This window comes from Patagioenas fasciata, chromosome 9, assembly GCF_037038585.1.
Source record: "Patagioenas fasciata isolate bPatFas1 chromosome 9, bPatFas1.hap1, whole genome shotgun sequence".
NCBI lineage: Eukaryota > Metazoa > Chordata > Aves > Columbiformes > Columbidae > Patagioenas > Patagioenas fasciata.
Window position 1 is genome coordinate 20,157,947 of NC_092528.1, and position 23,971 is coordinate 20,181,917.

The window sequence follows — 23,971 nt, forward strand, 5'->3', positions numbered from 1 at the left end:
TGGTACTAACATAAAGGATTTATTTCTTAGTTTCTTCTATAGAAGTATTTGTGAATTATGGTAATTACTTTGCAAATGTTGCACACTGCAGTGCTAGTCACATAAAATATATATGGCTATGTTTTTTTTTTGTTTGTTTCAAAGGAATACATACTTGTAAGTTGACAGCATTCTCTTCAGTATTTATAATTTCTTATTCTTTTTCAATGTATGTTATATAGTTATTATAATGCATTTGCTGCTTGTAAACACATCGAAAGGTAATCTGTTTTTCTTGTGTATTTGCTGGCTGGGTAAGTGAACCTAATGAGCAATATCAGTAAACCCATTTTAATGCAAAAGTGTTAGCATAAGAATAGATATTTGTTGGAATTCTATTACAAGAAATATTTGAGATAGTTTAGATACAACAAAGCATCTAAACGTCTAATAAAAAAAACCTCGTAGTTATTTTCACCTTGAACTTCAGTTTTGTGATAGCAATCAAAAATACATGGAGTGTTTTACTAAAACGACTGTGAAAGAGAACTTCATTAACATGTATATAAGTGCCTTTTAAGCAGGAGTTGAAGGTTTAAATGACAGATCTAGTGCTACACTTACGAGTAATTTTTTTCCTTTTGCATTTTATGTGATGTCCAGGAAGTGTAATCTGCAAATAATAATAGGACAAGAGTTTACCACTTTCTGCTAACTTCAAGAAGTAAATTCGCACTGTATAGAACTGTTCGTGACATTTTGTGTGAGTACTTCTGAAGGGATTCTTCAACAATGACTCACACACATGTTTTGCAATCTGGCAAACAGCACAAAATCTATTTCAGTGCACGTTATTTTTCTTCATAGTATATTTTTAAAAGTTGGTGCATTTTATCAGTATTGCTAGTAACAGGTTTTTAAAAACAGAAGAACTGAAGAAAATCACATTGCCATCATTTTTGCAGTCTGGAAATTCCTAGAAAATCTGGGTAGGAATTGACTCTTTAAGGGAAAACAAGAGCGGTTTATGGTGTCACCTGCCCTATATTCAGATTTCTATTCCTCTTTCATCTGGGATTGTAATGTAGCACAGTTAGCTCTGCTTCTAACACAGCAGAAACTTCTTTGCATTAGTGTATGCATATTTGATAGCTGTTTGAGCATTTCTAGTGTGTTACATTCAGAGCCACCTTTTACAGTTCTGATATTCCTTTGGCTCAATTAAAATGAAATGTGTTGAATTTGTTTTAAAACAAATTATAAAATGAATATCTAAAAAGTTTAGAATTTTTATTTTTGTTCTTTTGACTAGCAATCAAAACTTGTTCAGGAACACTACCAAAGAACACTTTTAATTTGTACTTTGGACACTCTCTTTTGTTTACATGTTAGTACAGACTTTGGGACAAAGCTCTGTAAGCCCTAATACTGAGCTCCCCAACCTTACTTTTCTCCTATTGGTATTAGAAGAAAATCTGAGATGTGAATCCAGTACAAAGAGAGAAGATGAGTTCTGGCATTGTGAAAACTGATAACATAATTTCAGTGAATAAGCCAGACAGTTCCAAGGCTGTTATATTTGTGTGATTAATTATTTTTGTTACTGTAAACAAAGAGAGACTAAAGGAAAACTTAAATTAAATGAAGTGGAACTCAGCGCTGTTTTCTCTATGCATCCCCACAAATCCACCCCCGCCTGTATTTGACTATAACAATACAGTAAATTGTTCTGAGGTAAACCTAAATGGAGGTCTGTAGTATTTCAAATCTGAATGGGGCATGCACTGATGTGTGAAGCAGTGCTGTGAAGGGAAATCTAAAACACTTCCATAATGCCTTGAAATAATGGCAAGGAATTGGCCAACTATGGTTTGGCAGATTTGCAGAAGAGTAGACTTTGGATCACCCAATCTCTGCATATAGACGTGATCCTTAGTTTCCTAATGTTCTGACATTGATTTGTCCCAACTTCCTCTATAGAGCTGGGCATACTCTGATGCATAGTTATACATATTTAAATCTCTGTGTGCCAGCTGATTGCATCTGTAAGAATTACATCCATATATTAGTCTGTTCTCTCAACTACTGGATGTCCCTGCAAGCAATGGTTGAAATACACAGATTAGCAAAATTACCATGAGTTAAAATATAACATTAGTGGGAGATTGTCCAAGATCTCCATCCATCAAATAGCAAATACACATTAAGAACAAAAAGAGAAACACATGAACCCCATCACTGCTTCTTTAGTTCACTAAGGAACTTGCACATAGAACCCAGGAAGAGCTGAAGGGATGCCCAGAACATTCACTCCGGTGACAGCCCTTCCTGCAGTAGGCCAAAGACAGTGGTCTACAGTTAATACTGGTTTCCAGTAAACTTATTTTCAGCCAGGAGAAAGGAGATAGGGAAGTGAACTGGGAACCGTGTCTTTCTGAATCAGTTTCTGTTCTTAAACTACAAATGAATAGGTTGAAAGTATTAAAATTTCAATTTAACTGATTGTGGTTTGTCCCCTATCCTGTTCCCCACCTCCCCAAGTAATTAGACTTGACTATTGATGGTACAGCTGTTTGGCTTCCGAACCCAAAATATTCCTTCAACTCCTTTTCGTACACAAATGTCTCTCTTCCTATTTAAATAAATAAAGGTGCTGTATTTCTAAGTCATGGGGACATGCTGATCTCATATTTCAGCACAGTGAATCACAGATCCTTATCCCCAAATAAGTGACTCCTTATAGCGTAAGATGGCTTTTCTACATATGAAGAAAAAGTAATTGAAGAAGGGAGGAAGTAAGGGAGGATAACCTGGCCAAGTGGGGAAAGATAAGATTTGGAGGAGTTACTGTTCATGAATTTGTCAGTGAAATTGTTACCTTTTCACTTTTAGAAGATGCATTTTAAAACCCTGAAGAACCTTGTTCATTAAAATCAGGCCAGTTTCTAGCCCCTCTTCTGGTTTGCACCATGTTATTCCTCGAGTGTCCTTGCTGTTCTATTGACTTTGGGGGGATCACTCATGCAATAAAGAAGTCGTCCCTCACTTCTTTGTATCTGAGGCTGTTCACTCTGTTGCTGCCACCTTCTAGCTGTTTTAAAACATTATTATCCAACTGCTTTCCTCCAAACTGTTTTGTGTAGTTGCTTTATAAATAGCATTGCTTCTAGTGGTATAATAGAAGTCATAGCAGAAAGAACATGTGAAGAAGATATGGCCACAAGACAATGTCAACAAACAATTTGCAGTTCTTCATTGCTATGGCTGAATGATTTGTTTTTAGGTAATTAGCTATTCAAACAGGAATAATGAGGTAAAATGTGTTTCACTAATTTTCATTGTGGCACAGTGGTCAACCCTCAACCACTTAATTTTAGGGGGTTGGACTGGGCAAAGGAAATTGCTGATCGCTTGCTTAATTGATCATTCTCTCATAGTCGCCTTTGGCTGTAGCGTGTTAATGATGGTCAGAGAGATTAACCATCAGAAAATCTCCCAAACTGTGCAGGAAAATACCATGAAGTAGCTTAATGGTGAAATAGTTTAATTGCTGTTTAATCAGCAGAGCAAAGACGGGGAGGAAGCTCACGTGCTGACCCCTGGGTTCCGAAAGAGTCTTTAGTCAAAACAGTGATTTGAAATGCATGTAGTAAGATTGTCTATGCATAGTGTATTTGAGAGTGGAGGGAAGTGTCTTTGACTGCATTTCCTCGAGTCATTATTTTAGCAGGAACATCTTGGGAATTTTTTCAACACTCAAAAGCGTTAGCAGAACCTAATGCATTTTAATTTTTTCCGCATGAAATTGTAGTATTTGTTTAAGCAACAAATAATGATAATTGCAACTTTTTTTTTTTTGTGTGTGTGTGGTTTATATTTTTTCATTTACTAGAACAAAGTTGTTTGAAATTCCATTCAAAATAGGTTCCCAAGTACAAATGCTTGCATATAGATTTGAATTACTGTAAAAAAACTGATGGATTGCCATTGAGTTAATAGTATTTGCTCTGTTTGATAAACATGTCCTTGGGCTCCTTGGAAAATTATACCTATAATGAAAGATGGCTGAACACAACTTGTGTGACTCTTCTGTAGCTGTAGAAACAGGTTATGGAAACTTGTCACTGACTCCAGCCATCTTAAGTAGAGCCAAGATTTTGCACAAACTCATCCTGTAAATGAAGCAAATATAGCCTTCTACCCCCCACCATCTGTTGTCAGGGGTATTCCCGTATTTTCTGCTATTTTGGGGAAGAATTTGGCTTAATGTTCTTGAATTAAGTATAGAGAGACATAATTAAGATTTTTAACACTTGTTAAAACTTGACTTGCATGCAGGAGGTAAATTGTGACAGCCTGTTATGCTGTACTAAAGTGACACATAGGTAACGCAATGTTTTCATCAACAGAAATGTGTTGCTGTTTAAAGTTGATTCTCTCTATATGGTGCCATAAAGTAATTAGAAGACCATACCATAATCCTTCAGTGTTGCATGTTTATTCCTTGGAGGGCTGAATTCCTCTTTTCTGACTGCAACAGTATACGACTAACCATGGAAATAATATAGAACTATGAAGTTATCTGTAAAACAAAGTATAGTTTTTCTAGACTATCATATTTATTTTATAAAACTGCTAAAAGACTCATACTTTTGCTTGTAGCAAACTGGAAGTGAAAGCGTTTGTCTTAAAATTAATAATGGACATGGAATGCTGTGTACATTGCCTTAAAGTAAATGCATGTAAAGTATTTGTGAGGACTAAAGACTGTTAGAAAGTCTGGGCCAACACAAGAAGAATCTTTTGTTACAGATGATGGTTTTTGCAGCTAGTGATAGCTGCATACTGTAAAGTTAAAGGATGAGAATTTAGAGGAGTATTTTCCCAGCGGTGGATGGAGAGCTGGGTTTGTCTAGTTGAGACAGTGCTATTTTTTTTTTCTTTAATGACCAATATTCTAAGCATGAGTTTGTAATACAGGATTGTGGAAGGGGAGGGGAGCTGCCCATGTGCTGCTCTGAGGGAGGCAGGCTGGAAATATTTGGTGAGTTTGATCAGAAGAGATTTTGTGTGCAAGCCTCTCTGAGCTGACACATTCCCCTGCTCACAGCAGGAATTCTGAAATGCATGAGGACATGATTTTACAGTCTTTTTATTGTGCCCATGTAGAATGTCCTTCTGATTGTGCCATGAAGTATGTAACACTTGAAAGGTTCTTCCCAGCACACCAGACTTCTGTGTTTCTGCTGTGTTTCAGTTTGTACTTAACATTTTCATTAATTTGCTTATTAACCCTTCCTTTACTAATATTTTCAGCAGCAGTGGTGGAAGTAAGTGGTTAGCAGGGTCCTTGCCTGTCATATCCCAAAATAAGGCCCCTTTTCTTCTTTTTCTTGAAGAAGGTAGACCTTGAGGTCTAGTTTGCTATGGGAAATGCTTTGGGAATCTGCAAAACAAAGTCAGAAATCTCGGTAAGGAAACATTGAGTTTAAGCCCAGCCGTGACCACCTCAGGCTGATACTACCATGATCTCGTAGGAGGTTTCACGCTATAGCACAAAGAAAGGCATGAGTGGCTCCCCACATGCAAATTAGAACGAATGATTCTTGTGTGATGCTACAATCAGCCTTAGGTTTTAAGCAAGGTAGAGTAATCACTATTTGTTAACTGATTAATATCTAGACTAGTGTACAAAACCAGTTTTTCAAAACAGCCAAGGTATATGATCATTATTTCTCACATAAATATTGAAAATTAAAATATAGAAGCTGAAATAGGTGCTTCTGACCCTGCTGTAGTTCAGGGAAGAGGCAAAATATTTAGCAGCCACATGACATTCTTAATATACTTAGTATGTCTTTAAGACTATGCTGTTCTAGATATCTAAAAGGGATCAGCAGTACTGATCAGTGATCAGTAAATCAAGCTGTTTAGTTATGAGACTCATTTATACAAGGAGTTGTCAATTCCATGGATTTGTGTTTGTTGTGTGGGGTGTTTGTTTTTTGGTTTGTATTTTTTTTTTTTTTTTTTTTTTACATGAATTATTTATCCTCATCCTGGTGATGTCAATGACAAAGCTCTGATGAATTTCAGTAACATTATGGATCTATCTGCTGGAGATTCAGTTTATATTTATAGGTACAGTACTGTTCAAAGCAAAATATTCCATAATCCTAGCATGAACACTTTCAGTGCATCTCAATATATTATGGAAAAGAGCTCATCTCCACCAAGATAAATATTTTCATAGTTTTATTTTCACAAAAGCTAAAGCTATAACCAAGAAATGGTGACACAATTTTTGATTAAAAATCCAAATCACTGCAGCTCCCCTTCTCCAACAAAACACCTGCACAGCAAATAATACTGCAATTTTAAATAATGCAGGTTTCAGCTTCAACAAGGAGGATATCTAGTATGTGAGGCTTGCAGAAAATGGAACTTAAAAGTCTGATGTTTTAGTGCATTTTTTAGAGATAGGATTCAAGGACTTGAAGGTTGGCAGGTCCAGCTTTCTGTGAAGTGTCTCTTCGAGGGTTAAGGATTCTTGTTGTTTTCATCTCTGCTCCTCCAAGTCCACCTGTGCCTTCTATCAAAATCAGCTTCTTAAAACGCTCTGCACTGGGAGTCACTGACTTTGTCACTGGAGACCTCATGGATTTGATGAGGGTTCACCGAGTAACATTTATTACAAGCTTTATATTAGCAGTTACTTTTACAAAGTATGACTTTTTCAGACAAATAGGATCCTTTATCTTAAAGAGTACTATCACTACTTTAGTCAACAGCTGTGTGGTTAATATCTTCCAGCAAATGGTATACTGGATTTCAGAAATATAATTTCATGAGCTCAGTTTACATCATCCGAAAGACAATTTGTTGGTGCATCACTTCAGAACTTTTCCTTTAAAATATAAGATGACACTTGTCCGCTTTTCCCCATTTCCAAAGTGCTGTGCAAAAGAAGTAAATGCACTCTTTCTTTTAACACACAGAAAAATCTGCCTAGTAGATAAATGTTGAGATGTGGGTAGAAATAAAGGAAAGGATGGGGGCAGAACTGAAGTGACAGAGACAACAAAAACAGGGGATGTGGCCCTTGGCATTTTTTTTGAATGGTTTGGTGGTTCTGCAATAGTTTTAAGAATACATTTGCAATAAGAAGTAAGGATGCCTTGTATTGCGGTTTTTATAGAGATATTAGTTCCTTCAACCAAATGTGAGAAGCCTGCTACCTTGCTTTTCCCCAGTGTTTTCCATTCATGTTTTTCCTACACCTTTGAATCAGCTGAAGCTTGACAAATGCAGATGTTCTTACGACTTGTCTTCAAGCTATACTTCAGATTTTTCTCTCGCCTCCCATTGCAATAAGAAATACCTGTTCAAATGTTTTTATAGTTTCTTTATGATAGGCATTTCAGATACCTACTGCTGAATAAATAAAACTGCCTTCCTAGCTTAAGGACCCTGGGATGTTTTTTCATTTGTTTTTTAAAATCTGTTGCAGTACAGAATGTATTTGGTTGTCATAGTAAAGATGATGGTCTGGCATTGAAATGAGAATGTAATTAAAGTGTTTTTTTACTTTTCTCAGGACTTGGAACAAACTGTTACTTAAACCTTTTCTTAGAGGTATTACACGTAACAAGTTCTCTTGAGAGAGATGGTGGCAAAGCAGCTAGGCTATCCACAAAAATGCTGAATGGCAGCATTCCCTGGGGTTTGCTTAAATTTGAAAGTAGATGGGAACTGTGAAGAAATATAATGCAATCCGGTAAAGAAGCTGCAGCATAACTCCAGTGGCTGCAGACATAGTAATGTACCAGTGTAAAAATCTCATATTAACCTGGAATATAGGTAACATCATAAAACATTCTGAGGTTGTTTAGCTTACATTTGTCCTTGATGCATCATCCTCAGTTTCTTGTGATGCTGAGGTTGGTTTATGCTGTAAACTTTACAGAATGAAAACCAGGTATCTTTTTACCTATTACAGAAGAGGCTCTGTGAACCTTTTCTGGGCTGTCTGTGTTAGGTTATGACATGCTAAATGCAAAGTGACCGCCAAGCTGAAACAGCAGTCAAGTGATGCTATGTTATTGGTCTTAATTTTATGGCAGGTTAAGGTTCACTAAGCCACTGAAGCCACTTGTGGTCTGAGGTTTTCTTTCCCTGCCCACATGAATGTGCATGTGTTTATGATGGGGTCATAATGCTGGTTCACCAGGATTTGAAGCAAGTGGCAAGGGAAACAGAAATTCTTGGGTGTTTTAAATGTTTCCTTTTTTTTTTCCTCTCTGATCTGGAAGGCTTGCTAATTTGTGCAATATTAGTTCTATTGTAATCCTTTCTCAGAATTTGTGAATGCTTTCCAGTACAGGATCAGTAGTAATGGTTTTGCAGAACTGCAGCCCTTGTCTTTCTGCTTCTGAAACTTGGATTGAGATGTAGTAATTATTTTGTTTGTTGTTTTGAGGAGCAGCTTGACATAGGTTCAAGGTGAAAGGAATGCTTGAATTTGAGGAAATAGAGATTTTCCAAAAAGTAGTATTTTACCTGATTACTTTGGCTGGCTTTCAGTGGATTCTGGAAGATGGTACCCCAAGCAAATCCTCTTAACTGGGAAAGAATGCAGCTCTTCTTTGAATTATTGAGAGACCTCAATCTGTATTATGATATTACATCCTCGAAAACGAACACAGTGATGTGGTGATTTGTGGATTTGGACTACAGCTTTGAAGCAGCAGGGGACTAATCTGTTGGTAATTGCTGTTTGCAGCTGTACATCTCCCTCTTACTTAGCATTGCACAGTGCTCCAAGTGCTCTGGCAGGACGGCACAGCATCAGGGAGAGCTTACTCAGAGAGGCCCTGATAAACCCAGCCTCACTGGATCTCTCCTTCTGGTTGGTGGGGAACAGAGCAAATTTGGTTTGGAGGTCATGTTGGCATAAGTTTGTGGTCCTGTACCTGAGCAGTGTGCTAAGGGAGGCACATGGGAATAACCTGAGCTCATGTGAGCCTCTGGCTCTTTGTGTTTTGGGGAAATCCTTTTGAATAGCTGTCTCCGTTATCATGCATTCACATACATTTGAAAATCTGGGATCAAGTTATTGGTGTCTTGTGTATTTGACAGCAGTTGTAATTTGCAATAATAGATATGCACTTATAGTGCCTCTGAAGTCATGAAGCTTTAAGTTCTGACTGAACTGTAGAATTCCTTCAGAAAACTTTTTTTAATTATTATTTTTTGTTAATTTCTTCTCTGTTTTTTTTTTTTTAAATTTTTTTTTTTTTTAGTCTTAAGGGTCATTTTGTTGTACCTTCTAGACTTCCAGACCAGAGATGGTCTGTTGTGAAAGGAGTTACAGAGCATCCCACACTGACGTTCTGAGTGCATTGTCAGCATCCCACACTGATGTTCTAAGTGCATTGTCATTTCATACATGGGTGTGCACATACATGCGGCAGCAATCCTACTACAGACAATTCTGGCTTGTCAGAAAAGGTGTACCTACAGCTTTGCTTGAAATGCCTGTGATTCAGGGACCCGTGCTGGTTAGGTGACTTCTGTGCTAGTCTGTACATGTGTATATGCAAGAATGAGATGCTGCCAGATTGCTTTGCTGTGTTAAACGTTTAGTTATCAGATATGTCTTCTTAAAAATCGTGTGTTATTGGGGAAGGCTCAAAAAATTAGAGCCTGTGAAGACAGTTTTGTAACTCTGTTCTGTTACGTCCTTGAAAATCGCATTTCATAATTCCTCGGCATACATGCATCTGTGTGCGCCGGTATCCAATGTATTATCTAATAATAAAGTGTTCAAATAAAAAACATAAGGAAACAGTTTTTACATTTGAATAAAATACAGTGCATGATGAGTATAGCTGTAAAAGATTGTGTTGCATTCAGGTTCCAGTCACTTTCAATTGTCTGGCTCTTGTAACTATTTGCAACTTAAGCCATGCTGAAAGCATTAAAGTATCTGTGCTTTAACCAAAAACATGAAAGAAATAGCAAGTGCAAAAAGATGGGAAATGTGGATCAGATTTCGTACGATGCCTTTTCATTTCTTTTCTAATAGAAAACTACTGAAATGAATTAATCGTACTCTTTTGTAAGGAAGAATGGTGCCTGAATGAAGAAGCTATTAACAACTCCTAGAAGCATGGATAGCTTTATTAAGGGGAATGGGTGTGGGTATCTGTATATATGTGTGTGTATATATATATACACACACAGGTGTATTTTTCTTGTAGCTATAGGCAAAAAAGAACCCAAACTTTTTTTGTTTCAGTGAAGGTCAGTCTAGAAAGATTAATTTATAAAAGAAATGATCTAATTTCGGTATTACATACTTAAACAATGAAGCTTTATAATCCATTAGTTTTCTGTGTAATACTCCTATAACTTTCATGACTATATTAAAATGTCATTAATGTGTTTAGTAACTACTCTTCTATGATCCATTAATTATAATAGATGAAATCAGATATGAATGGAACTCATATTCTGAATTCTAAAAGGCTAACTTTATTTGCAATAACTGTAACTGTGTAATTCTCTGGTTCTGGTCTTATTTGATAATGTAACAAAACTGGTGATTCTGATGTCTTAAAAAATTAATATCAATAAAATCCAATGCCTGTTTAATTGTAATGATTTTATTTCAGGACACAACCCCTTTTGCTGGTGCTATATTGCATTAGTGTGCTGTATTGCAACAAATCAATATGAATATAAATGAAATAATCTGCTGCATCCTGCAATAACAGAGAATTACTATGATGCTGGTTTAAGTCTTTTCTTATTTACAGCATAGTTGGTCACCTCTAATGAGCTTACTGCTAACTTCGGTCAGTATAACCAACAGTAAAATTAGATTCCTAAGCAGATTGTCTTTGCTATAGAAGTAAAAATCCATCCATATGCTTTCTAAAGCAGTCTAAATTTATGACCTTTTCTGTCTATGTGTAAGTTTCTAAACTTTTTTGTTAGGAAGATAAACAATCCCATGTGCTTTGTTGCCTCCTTCTTCCTGTTCTTGACTCTTTGCATAATGAAAGTTTTGAGACTTGTCTATTCTGTGGCTCAACGGAAAATGGGGATAGAGTTAATTTGAGCTTTCACTCAACTTTCTTGTGCAGGGGGCTCCACATGAGGACACAAGCAGAAGTTTCTGATGCCTGTCACTTTTTCTCTTGCATTTCATGAATCTTATGGGAATCAAACTGATGTTATGTTTTGTGGTAATCTGTGTTAGAATCAGGTTTGCTTTATGAATAATTTCTAAGTGTGTGTTGTGGTGGCATGTTTTGGTTTCTTTTTTAGTGGTTTGAATGAAGCTTGAAAGAAGGCATCACAACACAAGTTGTATGGATATTAGCAGAAAAAGGGATGTTCTGTGTCAAAGCTCTTGTGGCTTTGAAGTTCAATAGAAGTGAACAGTAGAGGTAAGCTCTTACGAGTCATCTCTTGAATCTTAAACATTTCAAATTAAAATGTTGTCTTGCATCTTTCCCAAACATCATGATAGCAAAAACTACTTGTGGTGTTATTTCTGCAGTGAATGTTAATTTGCAATTCTTCTAGTTTAGCAGGAATTGCACAATTTATCTGAATAAAGCTATTGTTTTATCTGATACCTCTTTCCATGACCACCCAGTCCCTTGATTGCTGCGAGAGATGCAGTTGGCCTGTAGTAAACCTGGTGATTCTGTAGGTGCCGTGTGGTAGAAAGATGGTTTGATGTTCAGTGCATGGCACAACTGCACAAATAGGGTTTTCCGTAGCCACTGCAGGAGTACAGTGTTCTGCCAACTGCGTATTTCTGTTTTTACTGGAAGACTGGAAGTGTTATTCTGATTCTGGATGCTTTGCTGTAAAAGGTTTCTCTTTTTCTCACAATCATCACTCTTCCCCCCCCCCCCCCCCCGCCCCTACTCTCTCATATCCCTTGTGTTTCTAATTAACATTTCAGAATAACTGTGTGTCCTCAGTTCTGAATCATCTGTGCTTGTTTGCATTCCGGTAGCACACCTCTTCTGTGAATGCAACTCAATAATATTTTCAGTAGTGAAAACCAAATATAGTTTGTATGTATGGGTTTACTCTGAAACCATAATATTCTCACTAGTTTTCATCTGTCAGGCCTTGTGTCCTAAGAGCTGGGTTAAGGCAAAGTTTTAAACTCTATTTAGGCTGAGGAAGCAGATATCTCTAACTAAACAGTTAAACGCAATGCGCTTCTTTATAGCTACCGACAGGAGTCTAGAAGGAAAAGAACAAGCAGTAAGCAAATAGCTCAAAAGATACCTAGTGTGCATTAAAATGGGCTTCACCTAGAAAAATATTCTTAATGTGCAGATTTCCTGTTTGCTCTTAGGTTATCAAATCATATGTGAATATGAATTTCAAAAGCAAATCTTAATCATTAAAAATATTTTGCTGCCTTTTACTTGCGGTTTTATTGTACTGCCTTTTTTCTCTTAAACTGGATCATTTAAAGTAATTGCAATAATGATGTAAAGTATAAGGTAAAGGCAAATTATACCTAGAAGAGTTTTGTGTAAAATTTACTTTCAAATAGTTCAGAGCCTCGTAATTTCTTCAAGATGATGTCTCTTTAGTGTGCACTCACCCTTTTCAAACACAAACAAAACCCAGACAAACAAAACCAAACCCCAACCAACCAAACAAACCAACTTGTCTTTTCTGAGTAGGATTAATATATAACTTAACCAAGAATACAATTAAACAATCAAGATGTGGGGCAGAGATATTGTACATAAACATGTTTATGCCTTTGACATAAGGAAAAGAGGACACTTTGTGTGCTGTGTGTTTTGCTTTTTTGTGTGTGTGTGTTTCTGTTGTTTTGTTTTCCCCCTCTGAAGATTTTGGGCTAACAGCAGCAAAATGAAGGACATTTTTTTCAGGTGAATTCTTTTTTCTGCTTGCTAAAGACTTTCTTTGAATGTTAAGTCTTTCCTGGATCAGAAACACCTTTGGTAATGTAGTTTAAGCATTATCTCAGTTTCTTGCTCTCATGCTTGGTTAGATCATCTCTCACCATGAGCAAGGCTAGAACATATGGAGATATGTGGCAGCATGTCTGAGGACAATTAGTTAAGTTTATGGCTCACTAAATGTCCAAAACGAGAGAGATGGCAGAGTGGTCCTGTCCTGTTCATGAGAGCTGTGAAACAGGTAATTGTCCAAAGCTACTGTTCTTGGAAGTTAATGAACAGAACAGTGTAAGTAATTCTGGCTAGATGAGGTCAGTGTCACCTTGGTCCCTGTTTCCAAGCACCGATAGATCTCAAAGCAGAATGCCTTTTGTTTCTCAGCTCTGCACTTGTGGGGCCTAAGTGTAATGTCTGTAGTTTTGTTTCAGAAGAGGTAACTGCTTTTGTAACTTAAAATTGAATTCCTGCACTTGGAATTTTGTGAAAAGAATGTTTCCTTTTCATAGACAAAACAGTGTATACTACATGCCTGAAATAAGTACTTCACAAAACACTGCTTTGTGGGCTTTTCATGAGACTCTTGAATTTTCTTTAATATCTATGTTAAGAAGTTTGATACATGCAATGTAATGTTATAGCTTGACAAGCTTAAACACAGAATTATTGATCTCTGAGCTGCAATAATACTGTGAGGAGGGTCTCTCAGTATATCATTGGTAGTCAGTAGTATTCAACACTTACTGCTTTTGCTGTACATCATGTATTTGTGGATAAATTAACCAGCTTTACAGAACTCATTTGATAGCTCTAAGTATCTCACTGTGTCCTTTTGCACAGGAAGAAGATTTGGGTCTAATGTTGGGCCTTGGAACAGATGGGATGTAGTAATTGTCTTTTGAAATTGAGGGGCTTTATCAAATGCTTGAACCTTAGGAATAAAGTTGAAAATTTGACTTACGTATTAAATGTGTGGAAGAAATTAGCTCACTGGCTTTGTGAGTCCAGGGGTCACACCTATAGATAAAAGAAATTCAAAACATTAACAAAATTAGAGTATTGCTGTTGGTTTAAATATTTAAATCAAGGTTGTATATCACTCTAAAAGATGTGATCTATTACACCTCAGCTGAATGTTTGCAGAGATTACTGAGTTAAATTTTTTGGCCTCTACAATGTAGAAGGTCAGTCTGGGTGATCACAATAACCCTTTAGAAATGCTGTTTGTCAAAAGTAAACATTCAGCTGAATGCATCGGAAGAGGCTCGGAACAGCATTTATTAGAAATGAGATGTCAATAGATTACATTCATTGGAATAAGCAGATAATTGTGAAACTATGCAATTAGGTGGGATGAATAAAATGAATGGCTTTAGGAAACTGATGAAAAAATTGCTGGTTTCATGTAAGTTGAAAGTAACATTGATTTATCTTTTTAAACCAAAACAAATCTTCTCAAACCTTAACACATACATTGAATTGACTGTTGTAATTATGACTTTGACATTTGCAAAGCTAGTGGACTGTCTTTTTGCTTCCATGAATATTTAGTGCACAAAAAAGGATTCCATGCATGTGGGGTTTTTTTTTGAGTTCTGGTGTGCTTGAATAATCTGTTACCTGGGGAAGAGGAAGAGGGAAGGAATAGGAAAGGGAAGGTTAAGGAATCTGCAGACAGGCTCCCAAATGTGAACCACAAAGTCTGAATGTGCCTGTGCCCGTCTACACACCTGCGCTTAGTTTGTTCTGTGCATCATGGCACCTGAGTGGAGTCAAGTGGCCATTAAAATAAACCTTTATATTGGCTGTTTGTTTTCTGGGGAGTTTCAGATACCTGTCAATTGAAAACTTACGTGATAATCTTTGGGTGTAGCTTGGTGAGCTAAAGAAAGCTCTTAGAAAGAGCATGATTAAATCCTTAGCAATTTTAAGTGTTACACAAAAGATGCTGAAGTCAAGCCAAGTGGCAGCATCTCTATTGTCTTGATAATGGAAAAGTAATTTCAAATAAGTATAAATGTCAATGCTTCTAAATCAAACAGGCATTCTTTAATATACAATATATTTGTATTATGTTCTGGGTACTTCTGCTGTTCCCATGAATGATACTTACAGGTGAAATGTACTGCTGGTCTGATAGGACGTTACTTCCTATCTTCTCTCAAAATATCCATAGGCAGAACAGTGAGTGGTGTGGCAAAATGTCATTTTGCGCACTGGTTAGTGACTCTGAATAATACATTCTAACTTTGGATAAGCTGGGAGTTTAGAAAAAGTATTTTAAGAAATTCTAAAAAGTATTTTAGAAAGAGTATTTTAAGTGGTGGCATAATTCTACTGTTTGACTTATTCTTATGAATTGCTGGTCTTTGTCCTGTTGCTTTCCACACAGCTCCGTGTGAGAAGCAGCTATCTGCTCGAATGAAACCAAGCTTATAAGAATAGTGCCTTGACTTGTGTAGGAAATATGCTGGCTTGCCTGTTGCAAACTGTAATCGCCTTAAAATATGTCAGATTTTAGTAGGGACTTCTCCCGTACCTGGAAACATTTAAACAGATGCCTGTGGGAAAACTGAACAGAGTAAAGTAAATTGAATTGGGTTTAAGAATTCATGACCTTTCTGTCCTACATATCAAATTCATTTTTCTCAAATGCCGTTCATATTGTGCTGCAATTTAATTGCATATTGCGTATTCTTTATTCATAATATACCACTGATAATAACATAAAATTACATTTTTAATTCCCAATGATACCTTAATTTAATGTTTCATTTACTCCTCTTCTTTAACTAATCTTCTGTCCTCTGAACAAATTTGATTAAAATCGTTGCATTTATTAAAAAGAAATGGGCTAAAATATATCAGTTTGGTCCCACAAGGAACCAGTATTAAAAATTCCTTTCTGGGGTATGCCTTTCATTGCATGAGAGATTTTAGGGGAGGAGATGGCTGATTAAAGCCCAGAAATAGCTAGGTTATTGAAAAATGGAAGAAATTATCTGCTTTAGTTACCGCTTTCTCATTCTCCAGGTAAGTCATTCTATTTTCTCCTTTCCTTTCCTGCAACTCTAGTAATTATGAATTTGTGAGATTTGGGATGGGATGTGGGAGAGTGAGGAGTGATTTCAGGTGATTTCTTCTGTTTAACCTCTTTTTATTTTTCAACTTTTTTTCCTGCTGTTTGCCAGGAGATCATCTTTCAGTCTTTACCAGCTATCGGACAGGTGATGAGAACTCGCTCTGGGCTCGCTGCTCTTTTCTGTACATCAGGCTGAGCAGAGTCAGTGACAGGATCTTTAGGATGGGATAATACAACCACATAAGTGCCCGTGTTGCTGCACTGCGAATCTATCTCCGGGTCAAAGGAGTTTTTCTCATTTGCGGCTTCAAAGCAACCAGCAAAACCTTCTATATGTTCTGGCATGGGGTGAAGGCTCTTAAGGTTAAGTGTTCTTTCACTGTATAAATGGAATTGTGGAGCTATTTCACTGACGCGCAGCAAGTTTTTAATGTTTAGACCTTGTTTCTTTATACGTCAAAGTGAAGATATATTGCAGTGCTATCTCTAGATGAATTGCTACAACTGTGAATGTCAGTCTTGCCGTTTTTATGATGCAGTCAGTATGTTGCACTTCACTTCTGCCAACATATGTAGTTCTTGAAATCTTGCAGTGCAAGCTTACGAAGTGATTCTGAATAGATGCCTGGGTATCCTCACTTCGAAGCGTTTAGAGAAAAGAGAAAGCCGAATGGCCCAGAAAGTTCGTAAATGTTCATTGATTGTTGATGGAGGTTATTTACTGATGAAGTATGTCTTATTTGCTTTTGTTGCGTTTGTGCAAGACAAAAATCTTAAGTTGATGTTAACGTTTAGAAGTTGAATTAATGTCTTGTAATATGTGACTTTAAACTTATTTTTTTAATTTGGGATTGATTAAATTGCTAGTGATTTAACCTTTTTAATCTTCTATTGAATAATGTAATTATCTTCAGTCATTTAATGTTATGAATTTCTGTGTAATTAGCATGTTGTAATCTTGTTTCTTGGTCTGTGAGACCCAGTTAATGATATCTTCTTAGGAAGAATGATATAACATTGTTAACTGATTGGCTAAATTGGTAGGGAGGAGTTCCCTTATCAGTGAGTAAAATTTAAGCATAGATCTCTTCCAAAACTAGCATTATAAAGAAACACTTGAAATACTTGCATTTATTTTTATGGTGGTACCTCTCAGTTCTCATTGTATGGCTCATTAACTGCATTCAAAAACATTATTTGCCGCTAGTATAGTGACAGAGCTTTTTTGGAAGTATGAGTTACTGAAATTAAATGCTGTCTGTGCTGGCTTTTTTAGGTCTTTTGAGCACCCATTCAATAGGTGGGCTGCTCACTCCTTATGCACTTTAAACAGTGTGAATGAGCAAGCATCTACTTTGCTGTATGAATGTATTTCTCATTTTCATTCTAATAGTCATTCATGATTAGTTTTATCTCCTTCTGCCCCCCTACCTTCATTCTGCAAAGACAAAATAGTAATTTTGTGATGCCATGTATTAGTACAATATCCTAGAAAGATTCCTGGCCTGGTTTTGTAGATACATGTGTATTTGTGTGTAGAAAAGTAGTACATAGTAGTTGTTTCATCAGCCTCCTCTCTGCAATGTGCAGATTCCTTACTGTAGATAAAGTGAAAACTTTTTTACTCTCCTGTGATGTACACGATATAGTATAGAAATACTTATGGCCTGTTCAGAAATGGGGAAGCTCTTTGAGATGAGGAACATGCTGAAATTTCCTGGTTTTAATGTTAGTTGTAACAATCGTAAACTCCTAAATTAAATAAATGTCAAATAGTAGACTAGATAATGATGCTTTTAGCTGAATTTTATTCGTTTGGATTTTTTATTTTCTTGGTAACATTTCAGTAATTGTAGCTTTTAGTGCTTTTGAGAGGAAGAACATTTCAGGAAATTTGGATGTTTTTCCTTGAAAACTAGTGTGGGAAAGAACTGCCTTTGGGATACTGGGACCATTTCACTGTCTAGGAAATAGCAGAAGTACTTGTATTGCATCCAGTGATAACCTCACAGCATTTTCCAGATTGAAGAACTGCACCTAAGAAGTGGCACCGCGTTGTGCCACCTGACAGGTTAGCACTGGCCTCCAGATGTACAGCAAGTGGCAGGAGCGAGCGAGCGAAGCTGGCATTTGTACAACACAGGCAGCCTCGCCTTTATCTGCTTATTTTCTGTCTCTTACATGGTCTCTTCTCATCCTTGTCTGACAACCCTTTATAACTTGACTCGCTCTCTATTATTACTTCAATTTCCTGCTATTACTTCGTTCCTCCTTAAGATTCTTTTATTAAGACTTTGAGTAAGAAATCTGTCTGAAGGGAAATAAACGGGTTTCGTATTGACTAGAAGGAGATTTGGCACTTCAAACGTATGCTGTTATATTTATTTTGCAGAGCTCTTCTGATCCAGTGTGTCAAATGGTTCTTTAGCGATTTGCATAGATCTTCAGTTTGCATATCTGCATGTGATAATGGTTGCCACTGTTAATAAGTTAAGAAGGTTCATTTAAAATACATTCTTTCTTGGTGCTTCTTTTCAGACTAGGCGTCGACTCTTTTGTGAATGACAAATTGATTACTCATTAATGTCACATGCAGAAAATTATGCATATGTCAGTATTTGACTATATCTGTTTTAAATAAATTTACAAAGCTTTCATAAAGAATTTTGGCATGACATTACAAGCATAAACCCTCGGTAGTGCTACTGCCTTAAGATACTTACCCCAAAAGAATGGTTTAAGTGGTACTCATTCCCACCCCATAGTTTTGAGTGAATCATCACAGACAATCTGTATGGATCAAAAATAGAGGTACAATAATGAAGTTTTTATCACTGAGTAGTTACCCTCTGGATGCACCAATCTAACTGTTGGTCTTGGATGAACTTTTTTGCTGAATACAAAATAATGTCTTGTAGGCATTTTTCTTGTGTGGTTATCAATCGTGGAGACTAGAACTCATAAATAACCTTCATAAATAACTAGTTTTGACAATATATTGACATTTGAAATTTGATTTTGAGGTAACATTTTGTTTTTAAGTGACACCAAATAAAACTATATTATCACACTTAGTAACCTTCTGTAAAATTCAGATGGGCATAACTTTGTAATTTGAACTTATATACTCAATGTATTAAAAAGATTAAAAAGAAGAAATATTCCAAACTAGTAACATTTCTAGGTACCTGGTCCTCCATATCAGACAATGAATTGATTACAGTGATACTAAATGATTATAGATCTATGGCCTGCTTATATACATTCTGAAAAATGTGCCTTGACAGTATATTATTTCTTAATAAAGCCTTGAATATTTGAAGGTACTGCAGGAAAATCTGCACTACTTGTCTTAGTCCAGTTTAGGCTTCTATTTTTACAAGGCGTTATACAAGAAGTTGAGAAATTCTAACAGCTGTAAAGCTTATTTTCTGAGTATGCCAGGCAGGTAAAGAGTATGATCAGAAGCAGAAGAACAGAGAATACAGACCCACATACGTTTGTCTGGCATGGCATTGAAAAGAAAAGAAAAAAAACCAGATTTCTGGATATGAATTAGTTGGGCAGTGATGCTGCCATATGTATTAGGTTAATATCAGGATGCCTTTATCGAGGACCTGACCTCTACTGTGCTTTCTTGCCAAGAATCGTTCCCTAAAAAGACATCAGTCCGAAATAACTGGCGTATTAGATTTGATGGGGTGCAGCAGGCTGATGGAACAGAAAATGATGTTATGAAGGCTGTGGCAGTGAAATGTAGTAATTGAGTTACAAATTTAATACATTTATTTTAGCTCGCATAATAGATATTAACACTATATATTAACACCTGTGGATCAGATATGACAGCCTGGCTTCTGGCCAAAGTGAGTTTGTTTCATAGGTCTTGACTCATGATTTTGAACAACTTTTATTTGAGTTTCAGATAATTGAGAAGTTTATAGGAGAATATGCATCTTTCTAGCTATAGCTGTTTGGCATTAATATCAGTGTGGTTCTGCAGTCTAAACACCAATAAATGAAAAATATTGATTTTTGGCTCCATTGTGAGAAGTAGTAAAATTTTAAGGTCACATTTCTGCGGGCAGAGGGTGGTGTATATCCTAACGAAGTAGACTCTGTAGATCCAGCACTCTGGATAATGAGAACTTTGGTGTGTAAGCACCAGTGGGGAAAGCATTAGCTTTTTGCAGGTCTTTGTTAACGAGTACATATGTGCTGAAGGGTAATAAATGATAGCCTTTTTGATGGGGTTAGAAGAAATATCCAGATGAAAGCTTTTACCTTGTAGAACAGATGCATCAGGTTATTTCTTCAGCTGGTATAATTAGACATATTGATGACATGGATTACACTAGCTAATGACCTGGAGATTATTCAGGGGTTTGCATGCTTTCTTTTTCAGAAAATATGAAGGGAAAGTCAGGACCGCTTAATTAGAAGATGTAAAACACCAGGCAGTAAGAAGGATAACATAGCTAAAATATGAAGATAAAAACCCAAGATTTTAACCACTTTGCCTTGTAGTAAGATTACATTATATGCCAGTTTATTGGAAGAAACCATATGCCTGCTGACTGGGACTGCAGTGTGGAGATGTATGGGACTCTTGCCATACACCACTCTACTGGTCTCTTATCTATTCTAGTGTGACAAATAATTCTGCTCAGCTTGTCAGCAGTGTCAGCTGAGACTTTTTGCTTAGATGCCTTAACAGTGCTTGCATTAAGCAGCCAGGGCCATACACTCCATTAAGTTTTTGTAAAATGAACTGTCTGCTACTTGCTGTCTCACTGCTGCTGGCAGTGTTTGTGAGGGATAATCCTCTCCGGCCGCGGGCGGCTCCAGCGAGGGATTTGAGGGGAGGGCAGGGACTGGGTCAGGGTAGTTTTAGTGGAGTCTTCAGGACACAATATTTCCTTAGACAAGGTGGGGTTTCACTGACAGCAGATGTGTGAAGTGATGGTCAAAGTATATTGTGGAAGACAACCAACTTCTCTGAAATGAAAATAGACAAGTATTGGTTTTATATACACAAGCAATAGCCATATGCAAATAAGCAGAAGGTATTGCTGTATGGAGATGAGATGCAGTCTGTGGACCATGTAAATCTTGTGGTGCTGTTGCTCTGGATACCACCTACATCACACTAGATTAGTTGGAAATTGCGGTGACTTTTAGAGTTGGGAATTTCATTTTTATGCAGGAGAAATACTGATAGAGTCAAGTTATATCTATAATTGTAAACGTAGCCATTGATAGCCTGATGATAAACAGAACTGAATGTCTGTCATTGATTCGTCATTAAATATGTGGAAGAAATTGCAGAATGAGGTTCCCTTCCTTGGTATCTCTACTGTGTCCAAGTACTGAGTGGTGGTGGTGGTGAGATTCTGCCTGGAGCTGGTGGTATAGGTTTAGATTCTCCAGTGAGGCAGCTGCAGCACCTTGGCCTCTGGATATATGGGTTAGTTCACTAGGGTCTCTTAATGATACTGTTGGAGAAGTTTTAATTTCTGTCCACTACCCAAAGGTGAAACGTGAATAACATCTACTTCGTGCAACAGCAGAATATCAAATTTTCTGTTAGGAAAGTGCTTTTAAAGTCTGGAGTTAAAGGCATTTTCTGGATGTAGATATGCCCTTGTGCACACTCATGCAAGTATACCAGTTGTACTAAACAGTTTACTGAATATTTTACTAAAATCAATAGATACTTAAATTCTGAAACCTGCATTTGGCTTTGAAACAATTTCCCTGTAAAATGTAAATAGTAAAAACAGAAACAGGGATTTTCAAACTTAAAAAATTCTGTTTGATGTTTGAGTTGTATATATCACTTAAATCAGTATTTCTGATTACATAATTTCCGTTCTGTTCTCCTTGGGCATTGCAAGAATTTGAAATTGGAGTATACTGCTTGTTAACAGTAGAGCAGGAATAGAGAGACGAAATAAAGATGGGAGTCCAAATGGAGATTGTTTCCTCTTATTTTGCTGCATTATCTCTTACATAACTATGTAGCGTATATTGCTGTTATATATGACAATGTAAGATATGATTTATATTGCCATGTATAGGACTATTGTTAGCTGTGGTTCACACAAACCAGCTATGAAGATTTCATTATAGTCACTATATGCTATTGCACCTAATGTGTTTCACCATCTCCATCAGGAAAAAAGGTATTTTTAGAGATTTGTAACTTAACTATAAAAGTCTGTGCATCCAGTGTTAAATGTTGACATGAAACTTATCACTATAGGAGAATATACAATTTTTTTTACGTCTGATTTAAGACTGTTCCTTTTTTGACTTTGGTGATTGCAAAATGGAACTTGGCAGACTTACTGAATATTATGCAGGTTATAATGTGCATCTTAGGCCACATGTATGTGTTTGCGTTTTTAAAATGTTAGGAGTGATGGAACCAATTTATTTAATGCGTTATGCATAGAAAAATAGCAAGTCTTGGGAGAGTCTGAAAGGATGGGGAGCCACAGGCCAATAACTGGCTTAACAGAAGGAAAGGTGCACTGAAAAGGATGGATTGAGCAATTGAAAATGGGATTATAATATGATGAGTTGCAGCTGGCTCAGGAGAAGGACTGGCACTGAAGTTAAGCCTGGTTCTTCAAAGCTTGCCAGAAGTTAGAAAAACAGAAAAAACCTTCCTGGCTGAAGTTTGGATGAATTTTGTTGCAGCCCAGGTGTGTAATCTAGATGCCCTGTGTTTTGGGGCAGGTTATGCTTTATTTCTCATTCTGGTATGTATTCCTGCAGCTCCGAGAACAGATTTTGTTTTAATGAGTATAACTTCTTACATGAACAATATTATATTGATGTGAGAGTTATTACAACTACATGCATGTGCTATCAAAGGGCTGTACTGGTGTAATAATAGCGTGCTGTTATTATCTGAGACAGCGAAGGCTTTCCTTGGGATAATGGTAACCAAAATTATAGCCATAATTCAGAACAGATGTGGATCCTAGTTCTGTGCTGAAATCTGAGCGGGAGGAAACTCCTTCCACCTACAGCCATTTAGTTTGGGACACAAGTCGTGAAGACGGAGAGTGAACACAGAGGAGCTGTATCTGAATCCCTGTCTCCGCTATACTGCCCTGAGTGTTAATTTGTAGTCAATTATCCTTTACATGGTCAGTGCCCTTTTCCTTTCAATGACATCAAAAGTGGCTATTTGTGTGAGTATGGGTGTGCGAGTTAGGTTCCGCTTTCTGCAGAAATAACTTTTGATGCCAGATCTTGCAAAATCTGTTTGCATTCATGCTGAGATACATATATGCCCATATCCTTCTTGATAAAATATTTTCTTAACAAGCCCTGATAATGGAATACCTGGCATAGCTGTACAAGGTACAGGTGTCCATCAGTGTAATTAGAACTGGGATTGGACTAGATGATCTTTCGAGGTCCCTTCCAATCCCTGACATTCTCTGATTCTGTGATTAGGAAAAATTTTAAAAGAGATGCTTTTAAACTTAGATTTCAAACCATGAAATGAAAATACTTGGATTTCTTATTTTTGGCAGGGAATTTTTTTTTTCACTCCAATAACCTGTGCAAGTGATTGCAGTCCTGCCTGCCTTACATACATACTCAGAAATTACACACCATATCCCAAAGGAATCCTTAAATCCTTACATTACCATAAATTCTGGTATTTAAGAAAGAAGTCATGTGTATTTTATATGAGATAAAATTTTCCGTCTCTTATTTTCTTTTTCTAACCTCCCAAGTTCATATTTTAAACTTTGTAAGCATGAATTTGAGACATGAAAGTACTGTATAAAATGAAATGTCTGAAATAAAATGACCATTATTGTGACAAAGTTATTGGAACATCAAAGAGTTGATGACTCTTTCCCGTTGGCATAAGTTGCTTTTTTTAACTGGAACACTAAGCAGACAAGGCTTAAAC

At 36.7% G+C, this 23,971-nt stretch overlaps 1 protein-coding gene across 7 annotated transcripts in view; it reads left to right on the plus strand.

The window, feature by feature from the left end:
* Nucleotides 1-23,971, plus strand: part of NAALADL2 (N-acetylated alpha-linked acidic dipeptidase like 2) — a 444,279-nt gene that overhangs the window by 26,042 nt on the left and 394,266 nt on the right. The gene's annotated exons all lie outside the window — the stretch shown is intronic.